This window comes from Rhinoraja longicauda, chromosome 6 (genome assembly GCF_053455715.1).
Source record: "Rhinoraja longicauda isolate Sanriku21f chromosome 6, sRhiLon1.1, whole genome shotgun sequence".
Lineage (NCBI taxonomy): Eukaryota > Metazoa > Chordata > Chondrichthyes > Rajiformes > Arhynchobatidae > Rhinoraja > Rhinoraja longicauda.
Genome location: NC_135958.1, coordinates 11086488 through 11109803, shown reverse-complemented (window position 1 = coordinate 11109803; position 23316 = coordinate 11086488). Strand labels below are relative to the sequence as shown.

The following is a 23316-nucleotide window of genomic DNA, read 5'->3' as shown; positions in this document are numbered from 1 at the left end:
GGACAGGAAGGCTCTGTGGAGAGTAGTGCGTTAGGCTGAACGCACCATGGGAACTACACTCGCCCCCCTGCAGGACCTATACATCAGGAGGTGCAGATCCAGAGCAAGCAACATTATGGGGGACCCCTGCCACCCCAGCAATGGACTGTTCCAGCTGCTACGGTCAGGCAAACGCCTCCGCTGTCACGCTGTGAAAACAGAGAGGATGAGACGGAGTTTCTTCCCACAGGCCATCAGGACTGTTAACTCTCATATCACCTGGGACTAATTTAATTTACTGTATTAATTTATTTTTTGTGTTAAAAATGTTTTTTCTATTCTGTTTTGTGATTTAGCACAATCCGCAGGCGTTGCCACTTTCATTTCACTGCACATCGTGTATATGTATGTGACAAATAAACTTGACTTGACTTGACTCTTGTATCTGCTCAGTAATAAGCTCAAGGTAAACGATTCATCAGGCGACCTGCAAGGTAACAACTGACATCAACACTGATACAATGATATCAGTCAACACAACCCAAACCCTGGTCAAAAGGGTACAATTTAAGAAGAGTCTTAAAAGAGGAGAGAATTACAGATGTGGAGAGACTTAAAGTGTGGAACAATAGTTTAGTTTAGTTTAGTTTAGTTTAGAGATAAACAGGCATTTCAGCCCACCAAGTCCGCACTAACCAGCGATCACAGCTACACACTTAGTATCAGAAAATAACTGCAGATGCTGGTACAAATCGAAGGTATTTATTCACAAAATGCTGGAGTAACTCAGCAGGTCAGGCAGCATCTCAGGAGAGAAGGAATGGACGACGTTTCGGGTCGAGACCCTTCTTCAGACTGATGTCAGGGGGGGGGCGGGACAAAGGAAGGATATAGGTGGAGACAGGAAGCTAGAGGGAGATCTGGGAAGGGGGAGGGGAAGAGAGGGACAGAGGAACTGTCTAAAGTTGGAGAAGTCAATGTTCATACCACTGGGCTGCAAGCTGCCCAGGCGAAATATGAGGTGCTGTTCCTCCAATTTCTGGTGGGACTCAGTATGGCACTGGAGGAGGCCCATGACAGAAAGATCAGACTGGGAATGGGAGGGGGAGTTGAAGCGCTCAGCCACTGGGAGATCAGATTGGTTAACGCGGACCGAGCGCAGGTGTTAAGCGAAGCGATCGCCGAGCCTGCGTTTGGTTTCGCCGATGTAAATAAGTTGACATCTGGAGCAGCGGATGCAATAGATGAGGTTGGAGGAGGTGCAGGTGAACCTCTGTCTCACCTGGAAAGACTGTTTGGGTCCTTGGATGGAGTTGAGGGGGGGAGCTAAAGGGACAGGTGTTGCATCTCGTGTGGTTGCAGGGAAAAGTGCCCAGGGATGGGGTGGTTTGGGTAGGAAGGGACGAGTCTACCAGGGAGTTACAGAGGGAACGGTCTCTGCGGAACGCAGAAAGGGGAGGGGATGGGAAGATATGGCCGGTGGTGGGGTCCCGTTGTAGGTGACGGAAATGTTGGCGGATGATTTGTTATGTACGAAACAGGTACACACTTGTTTAGTTTAGTTTAGTTTAGTTTGAAATACAGCATAGAAACAGTCCCTTTGGCCCACCGAGTCCGTGCCGACTAGCGATGCACGTACACTAGCACTATCCTACACACTAGGGACAATTTACAATTATACCAAGCCAATTAGCCTACAAACTTGCATGTCTTTGAAATGTGGGAAGAAACCAGAGCACCCAGAGGAAACCCACGCAGGTCATGACAGAGCACCCGTAGTCAAGATCGAACCTGGGTCTCTGGCGCCATAAGGCAGCAACTCTACCGCTGCGCCACTGTGCCGCCCCTCAGCATGGATATATATCTCTCTGAAATTTTGAAAGTTGGTTGTGGACATGTGGACCTTCAGCCAAAACGGTAAACAATAGCGCCACAATTTTAGCACCACCTTAATCACCACTGTCCTGGCGACTGTTTATATCAAGTTTTATTTAATTTGGTCTTATGGAGAGTGTGGTGCGGGCAGGGAGAGTGGGGGTGGGGGGAGGGGAGTGAGGTGGGGGTGAGGGGAGGGGGAGGGGGGAATAGGGGTGGGAAGAGGGGAATGGGGGTGGAGGCAGGGCTGGGGGAGTGGGGGTGCGGGCAGGGGAGGGGCAAGTGGTGGGGGCAGGGAAGGGGCAAGTGGGGGTAGGTAGGGGGGATGGAGTGGGTCAGTGGGGGAAGGAGGGGAGATAAGGGGGATTGAGTGGGGGGGTTGAGGGTGCTACACCAATACAGGAGAGGCTTTGGGTCCAGGGCTCACTCAGTGACACCCTCTCCCCTTCCCTGGTCCCCCTCTATGAGGAATGGGCCCAACGGGTCCACTTGGTCTAGTCTCCTTTAAACTTTGTGCCTCTCATCTTAAATCTATGTCCTCTCTCCCTCTCATCTTAAATCTATGCCCTCTTGTCTTTGGCATTTCCACTCTGCGAAAAAGGTTCTGACTGTCCACCCTATCTGTGCCTCTCATAATTTTATGTACTTTAGTTTAATTTTTTAGTTTAGTTTAGAGATCCAGCGCGGAAACAGGCCCTTCAGCCCAATGAGTCCGCACCGACCAGCGATCCCCGCACACTAACACTATCCTACACACACTAGGGACAATTTACACACACACCGAGCCAATTAACCTTAAAACCTGTACGTCTTTGGAGTGTGGGAGGAAACGGAAGATCTCGGGGAAAACACACGCGGTCACGGGGAGGACGTACAAACTCCGTACAGACAGCACCCGTAGAGTCGGGATCGAACCCGGGTCTCCGGGTAAATTGTAAATTGTAAATCGTAAATTGTAAATCGTAAATCGTAAATTGTCCCTGTAGCTAACACTCCCTGATGGGAGGGAGGGGCTGATAGTCCTCTTCAGAGGAAGATCCAGTGGTGAGGAGACCGCACAGAGTGAGCGAGATGTGATGTGTATCAGATTACAGGCACATCTCTCTATCCAAACAGCCACAAAACAAGATAATGAAGGATGGGATAATCTCCATTGCATGGGGAGAGGATATAGCCATGAACAATGGAAAATTACCATTTCAAATGCTACGGGGCATTTATATACTTACAGATAAATGCTTGGGGCCACAGTGGACTGGCATGGTTAATTTCCAGATTGGATGAAAATTCTTGTTTAAGATAAATAATATTCATCCAGATCAAACCCATAAATGTAATTTAAACTGATTACTCTTTTTTCAGGAATCAACGTCCACGGCATTTGTTGTGTTTAATTTAATTTCTCACTGACGTACCAACAGAGTGCAATAAGCTGGTGCTGGCGGCTCAGAATAACCAATGCCAGTGAGCTAACTCTGCAAAGTTAGAGAGCCACACAGCAGGGTAACAGGCCTTTCAGCCCAACTCATCCATGCTGGCCAACGAGCCCAATGTCAACTCGTCCCACCTGGACAAGTACATGGAGAGGAAAGGTTTCGAGGAACATGGGAAATGGGCCCATATATTCCTCTAAACCTTTCCCATCCATGTACCTGTCCAGGTGTCCTTTAGATGTTGTTATTGCACCTGCTGCAACTACAACTGCAAGCAAAATTTTCACTGAACTCGTGCATCTGACAATAAACCTGAACGTGGCTATACGGGCAGATCTTAGGGAGGAGTAGGGGACTCGTGGAGAAACACTTTGCTGGAGTTATACCGACCAGAGGAATTAGAGGAAAGATAAATACACAAACAGCAGACGTTGTGGAAGACGGCATGCTGGCGCAGCGGGTAGAGCTGCTGCCTCACAACACCAAAGACCCGGGCTCGACCTTGACCTTGGGTGCTGTCAGTGTGGAGTTTGTGTGTTCTCCCTGTGACCATGTGGGTTTCCTCCGGGTGCTCCGGCTTCCTCCCTTGTCCCAACGACGTGCAGATTTGTATGCTTATTGGCCCTCTGTATATTGCCCCTTGTGTTGTGTGTAGGGAACGGATGGCAAAAATGATAGCAGAGAACTAGTGTGAACGGGTGATCGATGGGCGGCGTGGACTCAGTGGGGTGAAGGGGCTGTTTCTATGCTGTATCTCTAAACTAAACTACCTCCTCTGGCAGCTCATTCCATATACCCAACCACTCTCTGTGTAAAAATGTTATTCCTCAAGTTCCTATTTAATCTTTCCCCTCTCACCTTAAACTTATGTCATATGATTCTTGATTCCCCTGCCCTAGATAGTGTTTGTTCATAAAGTCATAAGGTCATAAGTGAGAGGAGCATAATTAGGCCATTCGGCCCATCAAGACTATCCGCCGTTCAATCATGGCTGATCTATCTCTCCATCCTAACCCCACTCTCCTGCCTTCTCCCCATAACCTCTGACACCTGTACTAATCAAGAATCTATCTATCTCTGCCTTAAATATATCCACTGACTTGGCCTCCACAGCCTTCTGTGGCAAATAATTCCACAGGTTCACTACCCTCTGACTAAAGAAATTTCTCCTCATCTCCTTCCTAAAAGAACATCCTTTAATTCTGAGGCTATGAGCTCTGGTCCTAGACTCTCCCACTTGTGGAAACATCCTTTCCACATCCACTCTATCCAAGCATTTCAATGAGGTCCCCCCTCATTCTTCTAAGCTCAGGTACATCTGGAGGGCTTTGCATAACACTATGTGGACAGTCCAAATCGAGGGGGGACCTTATTGGAGCTGCTATTGGGAAACGATCCTGGCCAAGGGACTGGTATTTCACCAGAATAACATCTACACCAGCTCCACCGGCCCGTTTGTCCCATAGCCCTTTCAACCTATCCTGCCCAATAAACCAAACCAAACCAAACTATCCATGAACCTGTCCAAATATCTTTTAAATGTTGTGATGAGGCCAAACTTCCTGGATTTGCACTGCATCCGAAGAATAGTTTCAATTTGGTTGCAGGACAAGTCCCTTGATGTGGAAATGTGCATGGCCATAAAACTGAAACTACTGGGGAAAAGTCACCATTGCAGAGTTCATCAGTGTTGCCGGCCACCAAATGTGGACTTCATCAATATTTGAAAACAATTATAATTTTATCGTGATGCACTTCAGCACGGTTTGGGTACAGCTCTACCCAAGACTGCAAGAAATTTCAGAGAATTGTGGACGCAGCCCATACCATCACACAAACCAACCTCCCTTCCGTTGACTCCATCTACACTTCACGCTGCCTCGGCAAGGCCAGCAGCATAATCAAGGACCAGTCTCACCCCGGCCACTCCCTCTTCTCCCCTCTCCCATCAGGCAAAAGATATCAAAGTTTGAAAACACATAACTTCAGATTCAGGGACTGTTTCTTCCCAGCTGTTATCAGGCAACTGAACCATCCTCTCAACAACTACAGAGCAGTCCAGAGCCACTAACAACCTCATTTGAAACCCTCAGACTATGTTTAATCAGACTTTGCTGGACTTTCTCTTGCACTAATCATTATTCCCTTTATCATGTATCTGTACATTGTGGACGGCTCGATTGTAATCATATATTGTCTTTCCGCTGACTGATTAGCACGCAACAAAAAAATTTCACTGTGTCTCGGTACACGTGACAATAAAGTAAATTAAATTCAGCCAAACCTCACCAAAGATAGACACAAAAAGCTAGAGTAACTCAACGGGTCAGACAGCATCTCTGGAGAGAAGGAATGGGTGACGGTTCGGGTCGAGACCCTTCTTCAAATCAAACCAAACTAAGCCAAATGTCTTGCCCTCATGAAACCGTCTAAACATCATATAAAATAGTCCTAAAGAACAGGTACAATGTAGTATAAGAAAATAACTGCAGATGCTGGTACAAATCGAAGGTATTTATCAACAAAATGCTGGAGTAACTCAGCAGGTCAGGCAGCATCTCGGGAGAGAAGGAATGGGTGACGTTTCGGGTCAATAGACAATAGACAATAGACAATAGGTGCAGGAGTAGGCCATTCAGCCCTTCGAGCCAGCACCGCCATTCAATGCGATCATGGCTGATCACTATCAATCAGTACCCCGTTCCTGCTTTCTCCCCATACCCCCTCACTCCGCTATCCTTAAGAGCTCTATCCAGCTCTCTCTTGAAAGCATCCAACGAACTGGCCTCCACTTCAGACTGAAGAAGGGTCTCAACCCGAAACGTCACCCATTCCTTCTCTCCCGAGATGCTGCCTGACCTGCTGAGTTACTCCAGCATTTTGTGAATAGGTACAATGTAGTAGTCAGTTAGTCAGTTTTGTCTGTACATTCCAACATTCTTGCTGGAGTTATTTCATTGTGTGGACAGATACACAGCGATTAATCACACACATTCTTTCATATTTCCCCTTGCTCATAAACAGACCGATGGTGCCTTACTTCATAACACACGTTGTTAAAGGGACCTTATTTTTGACCAGGCCACTTTCATTTTTGAAAGTCACCCTTCGAAGGTCATTAATTGATTTCAAAATTGGAACTCGTGGGTGCGTGGTTCTTCAGTAACATGGTATTGCCTAAAATAGCCCAGGACGCATAGAGCAGCATGATATTACCAAAGAAAAACATTTGGCTTATTTATAATTAAAGAACATAAATGACGTGATCTCAGCAGTGGCAGAATGGGTAGCACAAGCGCACATCCCTTTATTGAATCAAAGAGATTACAGCAGTCTTTTACTGATGCTAATTCTTCATCGCAGCTATCTAATTTCTGAAATTATCCTGCACCAAAGATTATTGCCTGAATGCTTGAAATATTTCTATCGAATTTATTTGTTCACAATCATCAGCGATGAAATATTTTAACCCACTTCAAATAAACAAAGTGGAATTCCATTATGTAGTGTCTTGGAAACTTAATCTGTACCCGTTAAACATTCATAAACTCATCTTGCAGAGGGTGTTGTTGGAAGGCCTGTACTTTGGGATAGGAGGTAGTACTGTCACAGCCTTTCACAGGTTGTGTGGTGGTGCAGCGTGTTTTTTGTGCGTCCCGATCGTGGTGTGTTTTCGTTCACAGTGATGTGCAAATGGGGATCAGCTTGTCGGAGACCACAGCTGGGTCCAGCGCGGAGGGTTGGAGCTGGTCACATCCTACCAGTGCCACATGCTACATGGCCGTTACACCACACCGATGGGACCAGCTTTCAGCAGATGTCAGCACAACACTGGTCCCCAAGCGCCCCGTACACGAGGTGTTATTAGTTAATTATCATTCATCTCACAAACCAAATGCCGGCCATTAAAAATCTGTGCTTCCAAAGTAAAGACACTCAGATATTCAGTTTGTGTCGCTGATTGTAAGCATGTGTTCTTCCTGCAATTAAAATGGAGCAGTCTCAGTTAAGATGGGGACTTCACGAACACAACTGCACAGGAACGGGCCCATCGGCCCACAGTTCCTTTGCCTGATAGAGCAACCTATTAATTAACTAATAAATGAGGAGGGATTTCTTTAGTCAGAGGGTGATGAATCTGTGGAATTAATTGTCACAGACGGCTGTCGGGGCCAACGGGATTTTTAAGGCGGAGAGTGACAGATACTTGATTGGTAAGGGGTGTCAGGGGTTAAGGGGCGAAGGCAGGAGAATGGGGTTGAGAGGGAAAGATAGATCAGCCATGATTGAATGGCGGAGTAGATTGAATGGGCCAAATGGCATACCTCTGAACTTATGAGCCATAGAATCATACAATAATACAGCATGGTAACAGGCCCTTTGGCCCAAGTCATCCCTGGCGTCCAAGATGCCCAAGATTTAAACTAGTCCCACCAGCCTGCGTTTGGCCCACTTCCCTCTAAACCTTTACTGTCCAAGTGTCTTTTAAATTTATTGTACCTGCCTGAACTACCTCCACTGGCAGCTCGTTCCATATACCCACCACTCTCGATGTTAATACATTGCCCCTTAGGTTCTATTAAATCTATCCTCTTAAACCAATGTCCTCTGTTTTGTTTTATTCCTCAACCTGGGTAAAAGACTCTGCATTCACCCGATCTATTCCCCTTGTGATTTTATCCACCTCGATTAATATCACCCCTTAAGTTAAGTTTAGTTCAGTTTAGTTTAGTTTAGTTTGGTTCAGTTTAGTTTAGTTTAGTTTAGAGATACAGTGCGGAAACAGGCCCTTCGGCCCACTGAGTCCACACCGACCAGCGATCCCCACACACGAACACTATCCTACACACACTAGGAAGAATTTACATTTACACCAAGCCAATTAATCTACAAACCTGTATGTCTTTGGAGTGTAGGAGGAAACCGAAGATCTCGGAGAAAACCCACGGGGAGAACGTGCAAACTCCGTACAGACAGCACCCGTAGTCGGGATGGAACCCGGGTCTCCGGCGCTGAAAGCACTGTAAGGCAGCGTGCTGCTGGTAACAGCAAAGGCAAACTGGAAACTGGTGCCTGGAAATCATGGACCTCTCTCTGTCCACCGTTCTCCTGGTATCTTTCCAGCAACGTAGACGTCCCTTAGGATGACAGGCCAACTTACCCTCGTCTCTAAAGGTCAGGCCATTAACACATTGTCTGTCGTTCTTGCTGTGATCTTGGCAAATCCTTGGTTCGGGATTTAAGGACTGGAGTGCCCCACAGAGACGTAAGAGTATTTTAAAAAGAAACAGCTAGGAATTGGGAGGCAGGTGCCGCAGAGACGTCCAGAACCTAATTTACTCTTAAACGAAACTAATTCTTATGAGACATTTTCGGTAAGTAGAAACATTTGTGTTTGCAGTTTACAAATGTACAGACCTCTCAGTTTGCTGACAGCATTTTAAACATGTTATAAATGGCACTTTGATTTGAAATGCCCCTTGCCCTTGCACTACCACACTCTCTGTAGATTCCACATATAATCTCATATTGTACAATACTTCAACTGGCCAGTTACATTCCTTTCAGAATTAGAAAGGTCCTAACAGTTTCATGGCGAAAAAAAAAACATTGAGGTAAAGAAACAAACTTTATTTATTTCCATTCTCCCAGTAATGACTTTAGTACAACGCAGAAACCGACCCTTCGGCCCAACTTGTCCACTCCGACCAAACTGGCCCATCTACACTAGTCCCACCTGCCCATGTTTGGCCCATATTCCTCTAAACCTGTCCTTTCCATGTACCTGTCCAAATGTCTTTTGCACTCATAATATATATTTTTCTTAATTGCAATAAAAAAGAGATTAAAATTTGAGCTTTGCTCTATGTGTCTTAATGATAACAAGGCAACCCGAGGCAGTGTCAGCCAACATTAATAACCCACAAGTATTGTTCCTTGGTGTCCATGATTCATGTGAGTTTTCTCCGGGTGCTCCGGTTTCCTCCCACACTCCAAAGACGTACAAGTTTGTAGGTTAATTGGCTTGGTGTATGTGTAAATTGTCCCCAGTGTGTGGCGGATAGTGTTAATGTGTGGGGATCGCAGGTCGGCGCGGACTCGGTGGGCCGAAGGGCCTGTTTCCGCCCTGTATCTCCAAACTAAACTAAACTAAATAGAACTGTACACGACGATGACAAGCTGTGGACAAAAGGCAGGATGATTGATGAGGCATCCTGCCAAAGTTGGCACAGGTGTACATTTGGATCTGGAGCAGTATGAGGCTTGCACCTCAGGTGGGTCTACCTGGAACTGGCATTGATGGGCACAGGTCCGTCTGATTCACATTGTCAGGTGGATGTCAGATTTCATCCTGTGCCACACGGAACCACATTCTGATATCAGCTTTGTGCCACGCAATTCTGAGACAGCAATGTGAATGTGTAGGAAGGAACTGCTGATGCTGGTTTATGCCGAGGTTCGGGTCGAGACCCTTCTTCAGACTGAGAGTCAGCAGAATGAGTATATTCTCCACTTTCACCGATATCCATGTGCAGTGCTCGGACTTCAAACCAGAAGTGGATAATCACCACACTAAGAACCAGAAAAGTTTCTTTTTAAGAGAATGTTCAGAGTAAGATCACAGCCAAATTGATTGGTGTTAATAACTGGGATGAGTAATTGCGATTTAGAAAAAAATGGTTGCAGCTGCGATCCAGAACTTAGCCCGAGGACTTTTTCTTTTTATCAAAGATGTATGTGTAAGTTGGCAATGGTAAATATGAATATTTGCCAGGATTTTTTTTGTTCTCCAAGATTCTGCAGTAAATGTTCTAATCTGCTTCTCCACTGGGACCACTTACCCGCAAATAGTTTTAACTTTTCCAACACAAAAAAAAAAATTGCAAAAAATAACCGGTGGTGTGAACCTCCACAAAGTGAGGCATTCTGAAGGGAAACAAACTCATTTACTGCCTGCTCAGCCAAATGCAACGCTCACCCAACCGTCCGCACCGCTAGAGCAAGAAGGAAAATGTATTTAACTGGGGTTTGCGACGTTTAATGAAGACTTGACATTTGATTAGCGAGACACAGGGATTTTAGTCAGACTTGTCACATGCAAGGGACTTGGAATTTTACATGTTATTCCTCCAGCGTTCACAGAACCGATAAAGCTGGTCGCCGAGTCCATGTTGCAACGAATCGGGCACTTAAACCTTCATGTGTATTAACAATCAGGCTGACAGTTGAAATTCCAAGACAAAATGCACAGAAGTGTGTTGCAGATTAAATTACAACGGCTACCACTTTGAGCTACCATTTCTGGGAAGCGACTTCACTTCACTGTTATATCAACCTTTGGTGTCATCTCTGGAGGATCAAATGTCTTCCCTGATGTTCTGACACTTTAACGCTGCTGGGGAGTGTTCGACCACCACTGACTGAACTCTGAAACTACAGAATATTTCTGCAAACCTACAAGTGATGGAATTTACAAGACTCATTTGTCCATTTGGATTGTTGGTCCACTCATTTGGCCATAAATTCATATGTTCTAGGAGCAGGATTAGGCCATTCGACCCATCAAGTCGAATCAGCCATTATATCATGGCTGATCTATCTCTCCCTCCTAACCCCATTCTCCTGCCTTCTCCCCATAACCCCTGACACCCGTACTAATCAAGAATCTGTCTATCTCTGCCTTAAAAATACCCATTGACGGTCTCCACAGCCTTCTGTGGCAATGAATTCCACAGATTCACCCCCCCCCCTCTGACCTTAGAGATTCCTCCCCATCTCCTTCCTGGAATTTAGAAGACTGAGGGGGGATCTTATAGAAACATATAAAATTCTTAAGGGGTTGGAGAGGCTAGATGCGGGAAGATTGTTCCCGATGTTGGGGAAGTCCAGAACCAGGGGTCACAGCTTAAGGGTAAGGGGGAAGTCTTTTAGGACCGAGATGAGAAAACATTTCTTCACACAGAGAGTGGTGAATCTGTGGAATTCTCTGCCACAGAAGGTAGTTGAGGCCAGTTCATTGGCTATATTTAAGAGGGAGTTAGATGTGGCCCTTATGGCTAAAGGGATCAGGGGGTATGGAGAGAAGGCAGGTACAGGTTACTGAGCTGGATGATCAGCCATGATCATATTGAATGGCTCGAAGGGCCGAATGGCCGAATGGCCTACTCCTGCACCTATTTTCTATGTTTCTATGTTTCTATGTACATCCTGTAATTCTGAGGCTGTGCCCTCTGGTCCGAGACTCTCCCACCAGTAGAACCATCTGTCATCTAGGACTTTCACTATTCGCTCAGTTTCAATGAGGTCCCCCCTCTTCCTTCTAAACTTTGTTTCTAAACTAAAATTAGGTGTGCCTTCCCTGAGCAAGTCCAAACTTATGAAACTCAAAACTTCAAGGAACAGCTTCTGCATATCACAAGCTCCTGAACTTGACAAAGACTACAGCAATTTCATATCATGATCACTGCTTCCACCTTTCAGGACTGCAGATGTGTCAGCCAAATCTACTTACATTTCCTCTAGATAGACTCCAAAATGCTGGAGTAACTCAGCGGGTCAGGCAGCATCTCTGGAGAAAAGGAATAGGTGACGTTTCGGGTCAACAACCCTCATCAGATTTCAGTCTTTTTGTGTCTATCTTTGGTTTAAACCAGCATCTGCAGTTACTTCCGATACATTCTCTCTACATCCGCCTTTAACATAGAAAACATGGAAAATAGGTGCAGGAGTAGGCCATTCGGCCCTTCGAGCGCTCCATTTCCAACCTCTTTGGTCTTGCACCATCATCTTCTACATTTAGAGTCACAGAGCTGTACAGCATGGAAGCAGGCCCTTCGGCCCACCTTGTCCATACTGACCAAGTTGCTCTACTGGGCTAGTCCCATTTGCCTGCATTTGGCCGATGTCCCTCCAAAAAATTCATATCCATAAATCTATCCAAATGTCTTCCAAAAGTGATTATTGTAAAATCCTAATTTTGAAAGTCATAATTTTCTTACAATCGCTCCTGCCTTCCACTCGAACACAAACCTTTCCCTATGTTCTTTCCTCCCCTTCCTTGCCCCCATATTTGATTAGAGCTTATTATGTCTCTCGTTTACCGATGTCTATTCAATGGACTCATTATCCATGTCTCTCTCTGACTCTCCTAGAGGCTGAGCGTGTGAATCGGACTCGCCCTGCAGTGGCACTTTTATTTGATTCTTGTTGGTCTCTTCGCTCTTCAAGACCTCCTTGAACTCTCGTTTCGTCCTCCGGACTGCGATATATTGGCCATTTCGCGATGGAGGACACTGACACGTTGCCAGGCCCGGCCGATCCCTTCCACTTCCACCCAGAGCCGTCACCAGGACAACCAGCCTTTACGGCTAAGATAACAACTTTAAAGCTTGAAGGGTACAAAATGGTGCTGGCAACGCGACCTCCGTGAGAGAGGGGGAAGAACAATGGGGAGGGAAGGGAGGGAGAACAAAGGACAATGGGGACCCGGCGTGAGGGGACCACAGTGGGGGGGGGGGGGGGGTGTGGTGGGAGAACAAAGGAGGAGCCAGCGTGCTTTGTAACTTTGTCAGTGCCGTAGGTGGCTGCTATTTTGTATACATTGTGTATATAAGCAAAAGATCTCACTATGCCTTGTCACATCTGACAATAAAGTATTCCATTCCAACTCTTGGGCTTTGCTCGAGAGCAATTCTTACACCCTTGGACTTCACCATGATTGTGTCTACGTACCGTAAAATGGTTATTAAACTGTACGCAAAAAAAAGAAATGTCACTGCACCTAGCTACCTGTGGCCATAAAGCACCATTGAATCATGGCATACTGTTAAACCTCATCTGCACCCTTTACAAAGTCTCCAAACCCTTCCAGTAATCGGGCGAGCAGAAGCTCACACAATGCTCAATATCAGTGGAGTAATGACATCAGTGATCCTTTTGGCATCAAACTTGCTGGATGAGCAGGGCAGGTCAGGCACCATCTGTGGAAGGAATGTATGGATGACGTTGTCGGTTTGGGTCCTTTCTTTGCCTTTAATATACTGATTCAACTTCCATCTTACAGTACCGAGGGCGAATAGTAATGTCTTACAGATGGTTTCCTGGACATGCCAGTGGGAAATAAACTACAGAGCATCCTTGAGCAAAAAGCCCAGATTGCTGGAGTAACTCAGCGGGTCAGGCAGCATCTCTGGAGGACATGGATAGGTGGCGTTTCATAGAATGCTGGAGTAACTCAACGGGTCAGGCAGCATCTCTGGAGGACATGGATAGGTGACGTTTCATAGAGTGCTGGAGTAACTCAGCGGGTCAGGCAGCATCTCTGGATAAAACGGATAGGTAACGTTTCACAGAGTGCTGGAGTAACTCAGCGGGTCAGGTAGCATCTCTGGAGAACACGGATAGGTGACATTTCGGGTTAGTGCCCTTCTTCAGATTCCTTCATTGTGAGTTTACTTTAGTTTAGTTTTTTTGTTTAGAGATACAATTCGGAAACAGGCCCTTCGGCCCACCGATTGTAGAGGGTAGAAAGCTGGAAAAGAGATGAGTGCGGGACAAAGCCAGTCAGAGAGTTGTAAATCTGTGGAATTCTCCGCCTCAGAAGGCAGTGGAGGCCGATTCTCTGAATGCTTTCAAGAGAGAGCTAGATAGAGCTCTTAAGGATAGCGGAGTCAGGGGGTATGGGGAGAAGGCAGGAACGGGATACTGATTGAGAATGATTAGCCATGATCACATTGAATGATGGTGCTGGCTCAAAGGGCCTAATGGCCTACTCCTGCACCTATTGTCTATTGTCTATTGTTTATTATTGATAGGTGGATATGGGTGAGGAAGGTCCATGCATTCTCTCCACAGATGCTGCCTGACCTTTCGAATCCCTCCAGCACTTAATGTTTTCATCACCAGATTGGTGGATAAGGCCAAAGATGAAGAGACAAAGGGGAGTGAAATAAGGACAGAAGAGGAATAAAATGTGAAAGGGGGCTGGGATAGTGGGAAATATGGGTGAGCATCCAGCTGTGGACCTGGGAAGAGAGGGGGAGAGAAAAGGGATGGTGGTTGCTGTTGGTTATCCTTCTTCTTCTCGAGCCCTTTGCTCCTCTAGGGAGCATATATATGCCATTGACAAATGTCAATTGGTTAGTTACCTAAAATTCCACCCTCTCTCTTTTTTCTTGCCCCCCACCCCTCCCCTGGGCCCCAGCTGGATCATAAGACCATAAGTGATAGGAGCCGAATTAGGCCATTCGGCCCATCTGGTCTACTCCGCCATTCAATCATGGCTGATCTATCTCCCCCTCCTAACCCCATTCTCCCGCCTTCTCCCCATAACATCTGGCACCATTGCTGGACAATGGATGCACACCCATTCCACCCCCCCCCCCCCCCCCCCCCCCCCACACACACAATCCTTGTATCCGCAGAGTATTCTTCACAGGATTTGGAAGGTAGCTGCGTTTTCGAATGGTTCAGGACGTTGCCACATTGCACGTAGCTGCACTTTCCACAGAATGGCGCAGCATAGCACAGGCGGCTATTGTTGCTGCCGAGAGGATCCAAGTGGCATTTTACTGCTGAAGTGTGTGCATTGTGGGGAGGTTAACCTGCTCTCCATTGATGTGAGACGCCGCCAGCAGTGAAGCTGGAGAACCCTTAACTCAGTGGTGGGTTGAACGTGAACAGATCTTTACTTTTGTGTGAGCTGCAATAAAAAAAACAGATGCTTGCCGATTTGGGGGATGCAGGTGGTGAGAGAAAGTCCACCAGTGCCGTGTGCGTGCTGTTAGATACTAAACAGCTGTTTCCTTGCTTTCAAATCACAATCAAGCATTAGACACATCCCAGTACAATCTCCCTGACACAGTGTGCAAAGCTGCATCAAGCTAAACCAAGCAGAGGCTCTTTATTTCAAAACTATCTCCCCAACTCTCAAAACACCTCACCGACAGAATCGAAGATATTTATTCACAAAATGCTGGAGTAACTCAGCAGGTCAGGCAGCATCTCAGGAGAGAAGGAATGGGTGACGTTTCGGGTCGAGACCCTTCTTCAGACTGTAGGTTAATCGGCCCTCTGTAAATTGCCCACTAGTGTGTCGGGAGTGGATGAGAAAGTGGAGACAATGTAGAACTGGTGTGAATGGGTGAACGGGTGACTGTTGGTCGGCGTGGATTTAAATATCCTGCCTTCACCTTCTGCGGAAAGGCAAATAATGGTTCAATGGTGCAGGAAGGAACTGCAGATGCTGGTTTAAATCGTAGACATGAAATGCTGGAGTAACTCAGTGGGACAGGCAGCATCTCTGGAGAGAAGGAACGGAGAAGTGGTCTCGACCCGAAACGTCACCCATGGTTCGATGGTACTTTATTTCTCACGTGTACCGAGGTACAGTGGAACTCATGTTTGTGTGCAGTTCAGTACAAGCATCACTATACATCGGGACTTAGATACATCGTCGACAAGCATGTCAGATAAAATGCAAGTGTACCTGAGTAATAGTAACAGAGCTACTATTTCAGCTTCACAAAATGCTGGAGTAACTCAGCGGGTCAGGCAGTAACTCAGGAGAGAAGGAATGGGTGCCGTTTCGGCTTGATAACCTTTCCTTTAGAAGCCAAGCAGGTCTTTCACTGGTCTGAAACATTAGTTGTGTTTAACCTTCTCTAATGATATTGCCTGCCTCTAGGTTCTTCCAGATTTTGTTGGTTTTACTTCTGATTTCCAGCATCACTGGTATCTTAATGTGCTAATTTGATTGAGCTTTCGCCAGAAAAGTAACCAATTCAAAGTGATCGCTCCAAAATATATGTGAATACAGTCAAAGACAGCCACGCAAAGACGTTTAAGTTGAAGGGGTAACGAGGACTCTCACGTCAAGAGTAACAGGGCACAGGACAATCCCGGAGACTCAGTGTCAGAGGAGGTTTACAAGAATGATCCCAGCAATGACTAGGCTAACCTATGCTGAGCGTTTGTTGGCACTGGCCTGTACTCGCTGGAGTTTTGAAGAATGAGGGGGGACCTCCTTAAAAAACATACAGAGTAGTGAAAGGCCTGGATAGAATGGATGTGGAGAGGATGTTTCCACTGGTGGGAGAATCTAGGACCAGAGGTCATAGTCTCAGAATTAAAGGACGTTCTTTTAAGAAGGAGATGAGGAGAAATTTCTTTAGTCAGAGGGTGGTGAATCTGTGCAATTCTTTGCCAAAGACGGCTGTGGAGGCCAAGTCAATGGATATTATTAAGGCAGAGATAGATAGATTCTTGATTAGTATGTGTCAGAGGTTATGGGGAGAAATCAGGAGAATGGGGGTTAGGAGGGATCAGCCATGGTTGAATGGCGGAGTAGACTTGATGGGCCGAATGGCCTAATTCTACTCCTATCCCTTATGACCTTATGTTGACCTTTAGTCTTGACTGAGATCACAAATTAGCTTCTGAAATAGTTTATCTATCCCTTCTAGTAAAGCTGTTTTGGAAAAGTGGGAAACATTTTCTTTCTTGCTTCCCCAGTGTACATTATGAACAGCTTTGGAGCAATCTGCAGAATGAACAACCTCACTTGCAAACTGGGCATGAACGAAGGAAGCTTAGAAACAAAGAAAATAGGTGCCGGAGTAGGCCATTCATCCCCTCGAGCCAGCACCGCCATTTAATATGATCATGGCTGATCGTCCAAAATCAGGACCCCGTTCCTGCCTTCTCCCCATATCCCCTGATTCCGTTAGCCCAAAGAGCTAAATCTGACTTTCTCTTGAATAGATTGAAGGAGACACGTGGAAAGGGAGGAATTTAAATAAACAATTTAGAAAAAGGGCAATTCCCCAAGTTGCGAGAAAAATCCTGTGGGGAATCCGGTGATGTGGGAATGCCAGTGAACTGACATCTATCTGCCGTTGCAGAATATTAACTGCAATCCGTACCAATGGTCAAGCAGAACATAACCCAATAACAGGCAGAGCTCAGAGGCTTCAACTTGGCAACAGCCGTCCAGTCTCCCTGACCACGTCTGATAGAAGAAAGATCAACGGCCAAGTCTGTATCAATCCCGACACACTAGGGTATGAGGATCGACACACGGTGCTGGAGTAACTCAGCTGGTCAGATACAATCACTGGAGAAAAAGGGTGGGCGACGCTTCAGATTGGGACCCTTCTTCAGACTGAAGGAGTACTGATGAAGGGTCCCAACCCAAAATGTCACCAATGCATGTCCTCCGGAGATGCTGCCTGACCTGCTGAGCTACTCCAGCACTTTGTGTCTATCTTCAGTATAAACCAGCATCTGCAGTTCTTTGTGTCTACTTTAACCAAGATGACTTCACTTTGCTCCACGACAGTCAGACCTAATTCTGCCAATGAATGCTTGCTGGCATCATATTCTTTGCCTTCCACCATTACAGTTTATCTACCCCTGTCTATTTCCTTTCTCCATGACTCCTCCACCCAATGAGGTTAGCATCCTTCTCATGCGCAAAGCTCAGCATTGTTCCTCCAATGTTCAAATTCCTCTTTCCCCCTGGCCTTTCCTTCCAGTGTGCTTCAATGCTGCAACAATCCATTGTCCCTCATTGAAACGTACAGAATAGTGAAAGGCTTGGATAGAGTGGATGTGCAGAGGATGTTTCCATTAGTGGGAGAGTCTAGAACTAGAGGTCATAGCCACAGAATTAAAGGACATTCTTTTAGGAAGGAGATGAGGTGAAATTTCTTTAGTCAGAGGGTGGTGAATCTGTAGAATTCTTTGCCACAGAAGGCTGTGGAGGTCGTCAGTGGATATTTTTAAGGCAGAGATACCCGAGAGATAGGTTCTTAATTAGTGCGGGTGTCAGGGGTTATGGGGAGAAGGCAGGAGAATGGGACTAGGAGGGAGAGATATATCAGCCATGATGAATGGCGGAATAGACTTGATGGGCTGAATGGCCCAATTCTACTCCTATCACATGACATTATGACCTTATGACCCATAATGGTTCTGTGTGTGTGTGTGTGTGTGTGTGTGTGTGTGTGTGGGTGTGTGTGTGTGTGTGTGTGTGTGTGTGTGTGTATGTACGTGTGAGTACACCCCCACAATGTATTCTTGTGTAGGAAGGTCCGAAGAAAGGTCTGGACCCAAAACGTCACCTATTCCTTTTCTCCAGAGATGCTGCCTGACCCGCTGAGTTACTCCAGCACTCTGTGAAACGTCACCGATCCATGTTTTCCAGAGATGCTGCCTGACCCGCTGAGTTACTCCAGCACTCTGTGAAACGTTACCGATCCATGTTTTCCAGAGATGCTGCCTGTTCCGCTGAGTTATTCCAGCACTCTGTGAAACGTCACCTATCCATGTTCTCCAGAGATGCTGCCTGACCCGCTGGATTACTCTGGCACTCTGTGAAACGTCACCTACCCTTGTTCTCCAGAGATGCTGCCTGACCCGCTGAGTTACTCCGGCTTTTTGTGTCTATCTTCAACTCTTTGGCCCTTAAACCCTAGAATTCATTCTACAGATACCCTGCCCAAGTTCTCTCTCCTGCCTAAGGTACTCCTTAAACCTCACCCCTTTAACGAAACCAATCCCTTGTAATCGCAACTTCTTGGTAAAATTCTGGCCCGATTTTGTCCTTCAGGATCGTTTTCATTGCTGCAGAAGTTACGAAATGTAAATTATTAATGCCGTTGTTGTTATTGTAGATTAATTCACTTGCCCTGTCCGACTTGGTAGAGAGATAATAATCTTTTAGGAATATTCTCATCGCATCAGTGGCTGATTTAAATTGCATTAAAGAGTTTGCCAGATATATAAAGAAACATTATAAAAAGAGATCCTTCTAATAATTTCTGAAAGAGAAAGGGACTAATTGCAAACGTTTCACGCACTGTCCAATATAAAATTGTCCGGAAACTCATAGGAAGGAAACTCTTCAAATAATTGGACCCTTTCATAGAAAATATCTTACTTTGCTCTAAAATGCTGCCAATATTCACGCTAATTTATTTAACATTGTTCAGCCCTTAGCATCCACATGTAATAATTCCTTCCTTATCCAGAGTTCTACCACATAAAACTTCACTGGCTTGCTAGTCTTTTTTCTGGCTCATTCACATATAAACATAGACATACTGGAGGACAGAAGTCTTACCTTAGAAAGGGGACTGCATACTTGTGTTAGGACAGTTTGACTGGTTGGAGATCACCAGTGATTGGAAAGCTGGGCTCAGCACGCCGAAGGTTTTTGACAGGTTTCACTTCGCTCTCACTGAATAGAAAGACACATGAAAGGTATGATTTAAAGTGAACGGCAACAAATTCTTCAAATCACAGCAATATTTTTAAAAAAGCCCCCGAAAAAAAAAGGCAATATTCAGAGGTCAAGGAAATTCAACTGAAAAGGTTAAAGATGAAATAAAATCTAGCAAGTGAGAATGAAAATCTAACCTCAAGCAAGGCCACTGGTGACGTGTTTGAGACCAGAAGCTAAATACTGCATAGCACTGGGATCTTTCATTTTCATCAGATCAATAAGGCTTATATTTATCAGGATTCCAGGCAGCTGCCATTTCTGACAATCTCCTCTTTATTTCCCACTTCTCATGTTAAATCAGTCTAAAGACTGACAAAAGAAACAACCTTCAATGCTCCTTACACCTGACGACACTATTCGATGTAAGAGCTTTTAAAAAATATATATATGTTGTATTAACCCGGGATTGATATCATGATATCAGAAGGGGTTTCATTCGCCCTTTGTTCTTCTCTCCCCCACACTCACGCCCAGTCAACACAAACTCCAACAAAAGTGAAAGTACTTTTTTTTTTGCTCAGTTCTGTCCAAGTTAAATGGGAAAAGCTTGCTGCTAAAACAGTGGCCGTTCTAATCATCTCAACGACAATATTTGCTATCAGGCATTCTAAATAGATTATCAGCCGTGCATCTGTGTCATTATTGATTTATGAGGCTTTAAGCTCCTTTGGAATGGCAGCTTTTTCACCCAGGATCTCCGTGTACAAATCAGAGCTACACTCTGCCACGGCAGCCTTTACTTTAAACTGAAAGGAAATGTGCTTGAAGCCCAAGCATGCAAACCACAAATTTAGATTCCATTTTATTCCAATTCTTTCCCCAGTGATAATCAAAGACGATCACAACTCATCCACGTCCAAGTTATTTACATAAATATGTTACTAGTGTATAAAACAGGCATCATTAACATATGAATACCATATGCAAATGGTAAACAGAGAGCAGATGTTAGTACATTTCATTGACCTATATGTGAATTGCCATTGAACCCTTTACTGCATTAATACTCTGCACCGTAACTAGATATAACCTTAAAAGTGCATCTCTGAAATACTACACCAGAAATGAACCTGACAGCGTTCCCAGCGACGCTGTAACAAGGTCACTATCACCACAGTATTTCTCACTGTCATCTGCATTCTCTTTCTTATAGATGACATCATCATGAGGCTGTGTAAATCGATAACTTAATAGCATTTGGAAAATGCAGCAGTGTGGAGCAGGTTATAAAGGATGCCCGCGTTGTGTTCCTTTGCAGCCAGAATGTCATATGTCTTAGACTCAGGTTTGTGCATGAGTGCATTGTGAAGAACAGATGCCATTTTTTTATCCTCTGCCTTTATTTTTCACTTCTCCGCAGCATAACATTAAACTGTAGTCAAGGGTCTTTTGTCCAAAGCCCGGCGACCACCCTGTATATGATAATGCATTAGTGACCAGCTTCCCAGCTCCTGGACGCAGGCATTCAGAGGCATGAGGGGTAGATACGAGGCAGTATTGTGTACAGAGGGTGAACAGCGTTACATACTAATAGAAACACACATAATAAATGATTGTGCGAGGTTTTATAGGCATCTTTCTGTGAAAGGGTCAGCCTTACATCTGTGGTATGAAACCCAAATTTACTCAAATGTGCCACCACTGTGCTTTGAGCTTTAATGAAAACAAAATCTTTAGCATCCCGTCTTATTTTCTCACATCAGAATGTCCAGACGCACTGATAAATTGCATTAAGTTTTATGACACTTGCTATTCAGAGCATGGCTGGCCCTGGTATTCAGAGGCTTTAGCACCATTTACTTAAAATAAATTGTGGAGCAACTCACTGTGTAGACATTTCTGTGAACACCCCCCCCCTCTACTTCTCCTCCCCCCCCCCCCCCCCCCTTCCTCCTCCCTTCTGAGTAATTCCAGCATTATCCTCACCTGCATTCTAAAATTAACAAGATCGATTGCAGCCATGGATTAGAATTCTAGGTTGAAATCTATTAAAGTATTAATGCTCCCAGTTTGGTATGCTTGATATATTTCAAATGCAATCCATTCTGTTCAAACCAAGAACAATAAATCACTCAGGAAATTACAATATGAAGTCTATCAGGCTTTAGCAAATTTCTGGTGTTTCTAAAGTGATGTTTGTTTCCAGGGGTTTGCACCTCGCCCAGTCTGCATTGATTGCCGTGACTTTGTTCTGTAATGTTCTTTGAGCATGCATCTAACGTTGCAGGAGCTTCATCAGGTAGCTCTGGTTTCACAAGTTCTCTCTTCTTCCGAGGGAATCCTCAGGGCGACTTGCATTCCACTCTGTAGACACAAGGAACTGCAGATGCTGGTTTACCAAGCAAAGACGCAAAATTCCACAGTAACTCAGAGGGTCTGGCAGCATCCCTTGAGTACATGGATCGGTGACGTTTCAGGTTAGGGCCCTTCTTCAGAACAGGAGATGTTGGGTCTGAAGCACTCTGTGAAACATCACCTATCCATGTTCTCCCGAGATGCTGCCTGACCCACTGAGTTACTCCAGCACTCTGTGAAACATCACCGATCCATGTTCTCCCGAGATGCTGCCTGACCCACTGAGTTACTCCAGCACTCTGTGAAACATCACCGATCCATGTTCTCCAGAGAGGCTGCCTGACCCACTGAGTTACTCCAGCACTCTGTGAAACATCACCGATCCATGTTCTCCAGAGAGGCTGCCTGACCCACTGAGTTACTCCAGCACTCTGTGAAAAGTCATCTATCCATGTTCTCCAGAGAGGCTGCCTGACCCACTGAGTTACTCCAGCACTCTGTGAAACATCACCTATCCATGTTCTCCAGAGATGCCGCCTGACCCGCTGAGTTACTCCAGCACTCTGTGAAACGTCACCTATCCATGTTCTCCCGAGATGCTGCCTGACCAGCTGTGATACTCCGACACTCTGAGAGTTCCCTGGGGTCCACTCTGGTTCTGTGGGCTCTGACAAATGAAGAGGGAACTCCAGAGTCTTTTGCAGATGTGACGTGAGATGCCTGATAGGATGGACAGGTGGGTGGTTCATGACCAAGGGCAGTGTGAATTGTCACATACACAGTGCTTCCCTGCAACCTCAATGTTAGCCACCTTCTCCATCATCAGAGCTAATGGGACTCGTGCTTCACACAAGTCAATGGGGACGTGTAGGTGCAAGCAACTGCAGATGCTGCTTTTCAAATAAATGACACAGAGTGCTGGGGTATCTCAGTGGGTCAGGCAGCATCTCTGGACAACATGGATAGGCAACGTTTCATGTTGTGTCTGAAGAAGACTCACGACCCGAAAGGATACCTATCCTTGTACTCCAGAGATGCTGCCTGACCCGCTGAGTTACTCCAGCACTCTGTGAAACGTCACCTATCCATGTCCTCCACAGATGCTGCCTGACCCGCTGAGTTACTCCAGCACTCTGTGAAACATCACCTATCCATGTTCTCCACAGAGGAGGCCTGACCCGCTGAGTTACTCCAGCACCCTGTGTTGTACAATGCAAATATGTCCTTTTGCAAGGAGGCTTTGTGCATATCCACTCTCTGTCTGGTCATCTCTTCCGATGACAGAGCTTCAAAGTAGATTAGATTATATTAGATTAGTTTATTATCATATACACCAGGGTGCAGCAAGATTCCTAATTCACATGAAACTCACAGAGTCTCACACAGTAATGGTACAATATACATAATGAGGAGTGCAAAGCAGCAGCACGGAGCAAGATTTTAGTGCAA

At 45.6% G+C, this 23316-nt stretch overlaps 1 protein-coding gene across 4 annotated transcripts in view; it reads right to left on the bottom strand.

The window, feature by feature from the left end:
- znf536 (zinc finger protein 536) overlaps positions 1–23316 on the bottom strand; it is a 429810-nt gene that overhangs the window by 257661 nt on the left and 148833 nt on the right. For 3 of the 4 annotated variants that reach the window (XM_078400451.1, XM_078400450.1, XM_078400452.1), the window contains exon 3: positions 19411–19527. The exons of the other annotated variant lie outside the window; for it this stretch is intronic. The gene's annotated coding sequence lies outside the window, so the exon portion shown is untranslated. The remainder of the gene's footprint in view (positions 1–19410; positions 19528–23316) is intronic. 4 annotated transcript variants of the gene reach the window in all.